Here is a 10710-nt window from a genome sequence, read left to right on the forward strand (position 1 = left end):
ATACCTATTGGCAGAATAAGGTTGGTTTTATTTCCTCTTATTTATGTTGTTTATGTTGTTTTGTTGAAGGAAAGAAATGCTTGTTGAAAGAGAGGTGCTTATGTAAATTGTTGTAAAAAAAAGAGTAGTTTTCATTTCTATGTTTTGTTTATGTGATCTTGTTTTTTTTGGGAGTGTCGAAGATCTCCTACCCTTGGGGTGAGTAGGATGGTCTTGGGGTGGAAGGAGTATGACAGCCTTGGGTGAGAGGCTCTCCTTATGGAGAGTGATCTCAAGGGTGTCCTTTGTGACCCTTGCTGCATAGCCTTATGTATGCATTTGGGGGTCATAAGGGGAGGAAATATGGCCTTTGAGCCCTTTGGGGGGCATAAGGTATGTGGATGTATCTTTTGTTGTATCTTGTATTGCCATGAGGTGGCTTGAATTGTAATTTTTGGCTTGCAATCTCCCCAATGGTACTTGGTCCACTTCCACCCGTGGAATGATCATCACAAAATGTGGTGAAAGTGTAGCTTGGGATGGGAAGATGTATGTTGAGTGGTTGCCCTATTTGTTGTGTTGTATGCTTGTTTGTAACCCGTCTAGAACTTGATTCTCCAAGCTCGGGGGTGGCTTCTAGTAAGCCTAGGCTGGGAGGTGAGCTCTCCATGGTCAAGTTGTGTTTTTATTGTAGGTTGTTTTGAATGGGAAAAGAAAGAATAAAGAGCTAGATTGCTATTTTGTGTTGCAAAAAGGTTTTAAAGAAGAAAATGTATTCAATATTAGCTTGTAAAAAAAATTAAAAAAAAAGATATTTGTTGTATTTATTTTCAAAAAAAAGGTGTATATATTGTATCCATTTTACTATGGAAGGGAAAATACTTGTTGGGTTTTCATACCTATTTGTAATCTCATTTACCTTGTACTTAAATTTGTAAAAGAAGTATATATTTCCTACTTGTGTTAGTATTGCAAAAAGGGAAGGGGAAATGAAATTAGTTTGTATTTTAATCTTAAAAAAAAAAAAGCGGATATGAAATGTATTAGCATGTGAGTAAATTCTCAAAAAAAATAATATATATGAAGTTATGCATTCTTGTTTATTCTGCAAATAAATCTAGTTAATTACTGGATGATTATTTGTTATTTATGCTGCTGCAAAATAAATAAAACAGTCATTTATTTTCCCAATTAGTGCAGAAAATGAAACTTATTTTAGTAGCTTATTTTATCAAAGGAAGAGAGGATAATATTTAGCTTTAGATTTATTTATTGTGTTACCAAAAAGATTATATTTTCAAGTTGTAGATAGAAGGCATTGTAGATAACAACTGCAGCATGTTAGTTTTATATATATATATATATATATATATATATATTAGCTTATAAAAGAAAGTAGATAGGTTAGAACTTGCTGTAAATGTTCATTCTTAAATAAAATGGGAATAAATAGAATGTCTTACCAACAAAAAAAAAAAATATAGCAAATGTATGATAGCTTATAAAAAAATAATAATTAAATAGAAAATATTTCATCAATAACTCACTGTTTTTATCATTTTAGTTTCTGCATGTATTTACAGACTTTATAATGCAGAAGAAAAAGGGAAAGAAGGGTAAACTTATAAACTAGTTGATTTAAATTATTAAAAGCAATATATATATATATATATATGCGTGTGTGTGTGTGTGTGTGTGTGTGTTTAAAAGTCTGAATTTACTATTCATCTAAATGTTTATTGAGACCTGCATATTACAAGAGAAAAAAAGAGTTTAGATATATACCTATATATATATATATATATAAAATAATACATGTTAAAACATTTAAATGAAGTTAAGGAATTTTATAAAAAAAAATAATAATACAAAAAAAAATGTTTTTGTGCATAGTGCGGACCGAGGGAAAAGGCCATGAATCCCTACCCCCAGCGACCGCCTTCCTCAACCCTGCGGGCACTGCAGTGAGCGGACGCCGCTCACTGTGGGCCGTCGCAATGAGCAGGGCGAAGCTCGCCACTGCGACAACACACAGCGGCGGCGACCGCCACTATGGTAACCTGCAGTGGGCGGCAGCCATCACTATTAGTGAACGGCGGCCGCTCCCTACGGGGTACCATAGTGGCCGTCGCTCCCCTCTCCCTTCCTCCACCATGGACAGAGCTCTTAGTTCAGCCCTGCGTGCTGCCATGTGTAAGATAGAGAACGCCGCTCCCACCTTTGGCCGCCGCCCAAACCCTACGACCTGCATTCTCACACACACACACACTCACAAAGCCCTAACCCAATTTTCGGGTTAGGGCAGAATGCTATTAGTTAGAGAAAAATTAAAAAATAAAAATATATGTGTAAGTTATAATACCCAAGCCCTAACCCTAGTTTCGGGTTAGGGCAAACACACTTAGTCTTTAAATAAGATATGTGTGGGTTTCATGGGTATATTTCTTTATATAAAACAAAAAAAAGAAGGGGGTGTTTCCTCTTCTCACATAGATATGTTCTAAAAAAAAAAATAGATAAATAAATAAACAAATGAATTGTAAATGAGTGTCAAGTTAAAGAAGTATTTAAATGTATTTATAAAAAATATGTGTATGGGAATTATATATATATATATATATATATATATATATTTACATTTATAACAAAATATAAAGGTATAATTCCATCTTTAGGAAATTTTATATTATAATATAATATCAAAGGATTTATTGTTTTTAAAAAAAAAAGAAGGAACACCTTGTTAGCATTTATCCTGAGTGAAGTTAACTATATATTTTGGTCAAGTGTTAAGTGTCTTTTATAGGATAAAATTTCATTATGGACCCCATTAACCCCGTTAATCAAATTCTAGACAAATTTCGTATATTGTTAGAATTACTTAATTCTAAGAGCTAGGATAAATTAATTTTAGACCCACTATAATTTAAGAACTATAAGAGACTATTGGTCATTTAATTTAAAGATCATATATTAAGTTTGGGGTTAAGTTGCTAAGAGAGTTTAAATATTCATAAATGGAAGATTAGTGATAAATCCTTTTGAGAAATATTAGCTCGCTTATATCTTAGATTATTTACTACCTCATTAATTTAGTTGCGTGATTTTTTTGAAACATAATTAAGACCAAACTAGTTGCATTAATTTAATTAAGTTAGTCGTACTAAATTAAGTATTTAAAAAAAAAAATTTATTCCATTCGTGCCCAAAAGTTTGGGCATGACAGGAAATTTTGAATATAAAAGAATAGACCAATCAATAGTTGACCAAATTTAAAATTTTGACTGTTGTCTTTCTTTATTGATTGCAGATTCAATATCAATTGACTCCTTATAGCCTCACATAGGTCATAATCTGCGTTCTTAGTAATCATTCTATAAGTTGTATGCACAGCTGCAGATGGCACACTATTCATTCTACTGGAATAAAATATCCTGTAACCAATAACCATAGTAGCCAGTCTAACCGCTGTGTCCTTAATGTTGTTAACTGAAAATGCACATCTGTTAGAGGTGGTCTGAGTTAATGCAATCATAGTCTTTTTTGATATCCTCCTCATCTTTGGAACTTCGTCGGTTTGCCAAAACCAGTCACAACATGGATTGCTTCCTTAGTGATTGTGTGTGACCTTTCAAGATACATATTTTCACCACGCACTGGACTAAGAATTATCCTAACATTTTCTTCTTCAATGTCTTCAAGAAAATACGTTGTATTGTGAAAACCCTTTTTATAAACCCTAATGTACTCAGATTTGATCTTGTCGCTTTCATCACACAAGGGTTTCAGTTGAGAATAAATTGATAATAATCCTAAATATTCAGTTTTGTAGTCAATGTAACTGGATAAATCACCTTTTATAATAACACCATCGGGAACTTGAGACAAAGCATTGTAAGATACCATTTGTTCAGATTCCATAGTGTCCATAGGTTCAGAAGTGTTCATAAGTCTCTCTACTTGCCTAGACGACGATGCCATTCTAGATAAACTTGATTTGAAAGATATTGACAAAAATAATACCTGAGTTCTTCTGTGTTGGCATGGTTTTCGGTTGATCTCTCAAATGTATAACAGTTTTTCCTTCACTAATCTTCAAATCAGCTTCAATCTTTCAATTTGTAGCACAAATTTGTCTACAACCAGCTAGCAATTCTCTTTTCGCTCTGCAAGTGCTCAAGAATTCTCTTTCAAATGCAATTAGGGTAAAAATAGCATAGTAAAACTCACTTTTATCAACTTTACCTACTGCATTAATTGCTCGACCAATAGGGTTACAAACCCTAATACATCACTTATATGTACTTCCAATACTGATAGGTATATAACCGATTGACAGTCTTTCAAAAAATTGATAGACAAAGATATCAAGATTTCTCACAAAATAACTCAAAAAGTAAACTTTCTTACCATGCATTTTTCAAGGGGTCCGGAAGTAGATTTACTACTAGATGCTCCCCTTAGGCCTGTTGAAAGGTTCAATTCACCGGTTCAAGATTTTCACACTAGGTGAAGGATTAGGTTCTTCTACAGGATTATCCTCACTCTTCTTCTTCCAGATTCGGTTCATCTCTTCTCTGATTTCCTCAACATTTACCTTCTACTTACCCTTCTGATCTACAGAATGATTAACTAGTTTGATCTTTCTGGTTCTGCAGAACTTTGCCATGTGTCTCGGTTTGTGAAAATGATAGCAGGCCATTCCAGATGATCTCTAAGATCCTGTATTACCTCTTCTAGTTCTCCTTTTGTAGTTCATAGCCACATGACTATAATTGTTACAAATGGTGCAAATAACATTAGTTACCTTTTCCATTTCAAATGGACTAAACCGATTGACATAGGGTTTTTGCCAGTTCATGTTTCCCCGGTTATCATAGGTTCTCCTTCTGTCACCATTAGGTCTTGGATTCATGTGAGGTGCTAGATTATTTGCTCCATATTTGCATTCAACTGATCTATGTCCATACATATTTCATGTAAAACAATGACCTTCAAATCTCCTAGATACATACCTAGAATTTGCATTATAGCCTGTATACTCATTGGGTCTATTTCTACACACATTTGCAGTATGTCTAGGTTTATGATAGACAAAGCAAAAAGGTTTAAAAACTTTCTTACCGGTAGGCTTCTTAGCCTTAGGAGAAATTTTATCTTTGTGAATGTTTCTCTTTGTACCAAAAGGTTCTCCTTTCTAAGATGCATTAAAGCCTAGTCCAGATGTGTCACCTTTCATCTTCTGAGATTGGATTTTCTCATCCAGCATAGAAGAACTCTTATTGAACTTTTCTAGCTTTCTATTAGCCTCAGTGAGCTCTCTGATAAGATCTTCATTGTGGTTTGTAAGAGTCTCTCTTAGAGATGTTGTCATTTCAAGATCTAGCTGCAAAGCCTCCTTTTCTTCTTTTTCTTCATGCCAATGCTCATGGAAAGTTGTATTCTCTTGTTTGATCTCTTTCTTTGATTAAGTCTTCAACTACCCTTCTTGCTTCCAACTCTTGGCTCATGCAGATAGTTAGGGCTTCTAACTCTCTTCTCAGATTTAGTTTTTCAACTTCTTCAGCTAATGCACCAATGTTAGCCTCGTCTAAAGAACTATTATCAGATATCTCCAATAGTTGTTCAGTCATCTCTTTCCTTTTGACTTGTGAAGCTTTAAATCTAACCCTTAGGGTTTCAAGCTCTTCCTTGGTAGCATCAAGCACTCTAGCCATCTCTAATTAGCTCATATCCCCCATGGTGGCTTTAGGGTTTCCTTCCAAGTGATTAAGCCTTAAGGAATTTTGGCTTTGATACCAATTGATAGACTTATAAAGCACCGAGGAGGGGGGGGGTGAATCAATGACAATAAAAACAATACCACTTTAAACACTGACCGGTAAAGATACTTAACAAGTTTACTAAACACTATGCATGCAATCCAAAATGATATTAAATCATCTACAACAAGTAAAACATCCACCATAACACAAGTGTTTATACATGGAAAATCCAGCTGGGAAAAACCACGGTGAGATGGGACTCACAAGTTAACTATCTGCAATAATAGGTAACTGATCGGTTAAGGTCTACAAAAATGTTTTGCTAGGAGCAAATCCTATTAAGGATCCCAAAGCTCTGTTAGGAGCTATACCCTGTTAGGATTAACCTCAATAAAGCATTTCAAAATCCAAACTAATGGATCACCTTGTTAAAGGATTTGTACATTGAAGCTTGTTAGAGATTACCCGGTTAGGGGATTTAACTGTTGTAGTGATTGGAAAATAATAGGTGGTGTGATTTAGATGTAGCACAACTTTCTTGAATAGATCCTCTTCTTCTCACTCAAAAATGCATCACCAACTGCATCACTGACATATTCTGCAATGCTTTCAATAACTTAACACTTTTATATCTCATCATAAAATATTTCACCATAATATCATTATATAGACATTAGATTTCATGTCAGCTCAGGAATCATATCACAATTTCCTAGGTGTAGTGTATCTGGACAATCTAACATAACTCATCACAGATTGCCGCCAATTTTGTCGATTAGGGATAACTCATCATGGCTGGTGATAACTCATCACACAATCAATGAATACCATTTGGAACACTGATACCAGTTAAGAGTTAACCACATTCAGCACATAAACTGATTGTCCTTCATTTTCTTCTTTGATGGTCTCCACTGAATCTCCAACCTGGTGTCAAGACATTCCTACATATATCGGTTGTCTACATATACCGGTTTGACACCCTCTAAACCATCTTTAGCTAAACATATAATACCAGTTTTGCAATACAAGTGACTTTAGGAGTAATACCAGTTTGTCTTAACTAATATGATAATGACAATGTGAACATATATGTGTGTATAGATGTGCCATCAATGACAACACATGAAGTCATCCATCACAATCATCATCAAGCCAACAAACCCCTGTACCAAGCTCCAACTTGGTGATGTATATTTAAATACAATTTAGATACAATTATCACTTCTTGTTGCAAATGAGTTCTACAACTCTTGATCAAATAGGTCTTTGCTGATTAAGAGTCTTCTCTTCTTCACTGGATCTCACACTACCAATTAACTGATAGCTCTCTCTAATTCTTAGCGTCTCTTCTCTCTCTCTTTCATAGCCTCACAACCCATTGTGTCACACTTTTATGTCTTCTTGATCAATTACACTTCACCAGTTTTCTCAACTGTTAGACTGCTATAGTTATACCAGTACTCTATCACTGTCAGTTAAACCCTCTCACCGGTTTTCTTGCTCACTCACTTTGCAAATTTCTTAGAATAAATTCTAAGGAAGATGATCTTTTTCTACACTCAATGTCTCTTCACTCTTCTTCTTTTCTTGAAGCATCAAGCATTTCTGTTTCGAGCTCATCTATTTATACACGTGGATTCTCGCCAAGAGTGCATTCAAACATTGTCATGTTAGGGCTTACCTTCTCCAACTTGATCTGAATCCAATTTGATTTGATCTTCTTTTCTAGGGATAAGATCTTCATGACAATGAACAATACCAGCAAAGCTTCACATCCCAATGTGCATTTTCTATGTTCGGAGGTCTGCACCATGCTTTTCTGCTTTTCTCTGTCATTCGTGATTAATGGCTTTGTTGTTTCCTTTACCAAATAGGTATGAAGATCAAATCTTCTTGCAAGATCTATTCAGTTGCATTTCCTACTTGTCTTCCTCTAGCTGCAATCCTCTGGGATCCTTCATGACTTGTGGGTTCCTCATAAAAGTTGGCCTGCTTGCATATTTTTTACATCGATGCACACTCCACCGACTTGTACAATACCTCCACCTAGCATCTAGCTGTCATGCTTGTCGAAATCCACCTTTTCTTGTATTCCTATGTTAGTTTGACATTGTTTGTCAATCAAGGTTGACTATCGGTATGACCAACAAACTGCCTCTGTACGGGCAACACATCTTGGGTTTGTGCCTTACAAATAAGCCTGCTAACCGGTAGATGACATAATTCATGTGTACCGGTAGCCTTCCTTTTGTCTACTCACTCTCATGTGTAATTTCATCATATGTTTTTCTCTTCTTATACCGGTCACCACTTCTTACTTACCTTTAACCTTTCCAAACCAATTTGACATCAATGACAACTTAATGCCAATAATGCCAACAATCTCTCCCTTAGGCATTGATGTCAAATTACTACAAGACACGTCATACCGGTACATTTCTCCCCCTTAGGCTGCTACCAGTGATTACAGTCAGTACTAAGATGTGGTTCAAGCATTATAGATTCTTCTATGAACTCCCCCTGAACCATATAAATCCTTCCTTTCTCAAGTGCATAAGGAGATGACACAACTCCCAACTTATGTCTTAAGTACTCAAAAGTGCTTACTAGAAATGGTTTGGTGAAAATGTCTGCTACTTATTCTCTGGTAGGGACATAATCCATCCTTACTTCATGTCCTTCAACCTTCTCTTTGAGAAAATGATAATTGATAGCAATGTGCTTTGTCCTGGAATGCAACATCAAATTCTTTTCTATGTTGATGGCACTCAAATTATCACACCAGATGAGAATAGGATTAGTGATGTCCACCTGTATTTCTTTGAGGGTTTACTTCATCCAAAGCACCTGAGAGTAGCATGTAGCAGCAACAATATATTCTGCTTCAGCAGGTGATAGAGTGACCGAGTCCTTCTTGTTATGCCATGAGACCAACCAGTCACCTAGGAAGAATGCACCACCACTTGTGCTCTTCCATTCATCAATGCAACCTGCTCAATCAACATTAGTGTATGCTTCCAAGATGAATTCCCTTTGTTTAGGGTACCACAATTCATAACAGAGTGTTCCTTGGAGGTACCTAAATATTCTGCTAACAACATTCATATGTGATTGCTTAGGCGCCTATACTATGCCCGGTCTAGAAGCAGTTAGATACAATAGACTGCTTATCATGGATCTATACAATGTGTGATCCACCACTGGTGATTCATCATTCTTTCTTAATTTGCTTCTGGTCACCATGGGGGTACTTATCGGTTTACAATCCTTTAGTTGAAATTTATTCAACATATCCTTTGCATACTTGGTTTGTGAGATAAAGATTCCCTTATCTTGCTATAATATTTGCAAACCAAGGAAGTATGTCAATTCACCAAGCATTGACATCTCAAATTCTGACTGCATCTGATCAACATTTTCTTTGCATAGGGTGTCCTTATTGCCTCCAAAAATAATATCATCTACATACACAACCACAATGATCATGTGGTTTCCATCTTTCTTTATGTATAAATTGTTGTCAGTACTCCCCTTTTTGAATCCTTTCTCCTTCAGGTACTGATCTAATCTTGAATACCATGCTCTAGGAGCTTTCTTTAAGCCATGCAGGACCTTCTTCAACTAGCACACAAATGTTTCATCATCATGTAGTAGAAACCCTTCTGGTTGCTCCATGTACACTTCTACTTCCAAATTCCAATTTAGGAAGGCAAATATTCCATCCATCTGATATACTTTATAACCCTTATAGGAAGAAAAGGCTAAAAAATATTCTAATTGCTTCTAATCTAGCTATCAGTGCAAATGTTTCTTCAAAATCAATTTCATCTACTTGAGAGTATCCTTTGCACACTAGTCTAGCTTTATGCCTAACATTTTTACCTTATTCATTCATCTTATTCTGGTAGACCCATTTGGTGCCAATGATTTTCTTGTCATCCTGTCTAGGGACTAATTCCCAAGTCTTGTTCTTGTCAATCTGTTGCAGTTCTTCTTCCATGGAATCCATCCATTCTTGTCTTTTGTTGGCCTCATTAAATGTTTTAGGTTCTACTTCAGTCATGAGGCAAAAGTTGACTTGTTCATCATTCCGAGCAAGTCTTCTTCTAGTCTTCACACCATCACTCTTATTTCCTAGAATTTGTTCTTTCATGTGATTCAATTGTACATATCAGTTGGGATCCTTCTTGGATGCTTCTTCTGGTTCATTGTTTGACTGAGCTTCCTCACCTTCATCACCAGAATCATCATACTAGTTTACCTGTGGTTGACTTCCTTTGTGCATATCCTCATCCACTTTTACATGCACAATCTCAATGACTCTTCTTAGTCTTTTGTTATAGCATTTGTAGGCCTTTCTGTTAGATGAGTAACGAAGGAAGATTCCTTCATCACTCCCATAGTCAAAACTATCTAGACCATCCATATCTCTTTTGATAAAGCACTTGCTTCCAAATACTTTGAAGTATTTGACTGATGGCTTCTAGTCATACCACAACTCATATGGTGTCATTTTGTTGTTTGTTCTTAATTGAACCTGGTTAAAAGTATATGCAGCAGTATGAACAACTTCCTTCCAATATGTGTATGGCAGACTGGCCTCATTTAACATGGTACTGGCTATTTCTTTGACTGACTTGTTCTTCCTTTCGACCACACCATTTTGTTGTGGTGTCCTAGGGCTTGAGTATTTCCTTCTAATTCCATGTTTTTCAGAATAATATTCAAATTCATTTGATGTGAACTATCCACCCCGGTTTGATCTTAGGCATTATAGCTTGCACCCACTTTCCTTCTCCACCATATTCCTAAAGATCTTGAATCTATCAAATGCTTGTGACTTATCTTCCAGGAAAGTGACCCAAGTCATTCTTGAATAATCATCAATAAAGAGTATAAAATATCTTTCACTAGCAAGTTCTCTTGTCCTAGTTGGACCACACAAATTTGTATGTACAATTTC

The sequence above is a fragment of the Cryptomeria japonica genome, chromosome 7 (assembly GCF_030272615.1).
Source record: "Cryptomeria japonica chromosome 7, Sugi_1.0, whole genome shotgun sequence".
In the NCBI taxonomy this organism is placed as follows: domain Eukaryota; kingdom Viridiplantae; phylum Streptophyta; class Pinopsida; order Cupressales; family Cupressaceae; genus Cryptomeria; species Cryptomeria japonica.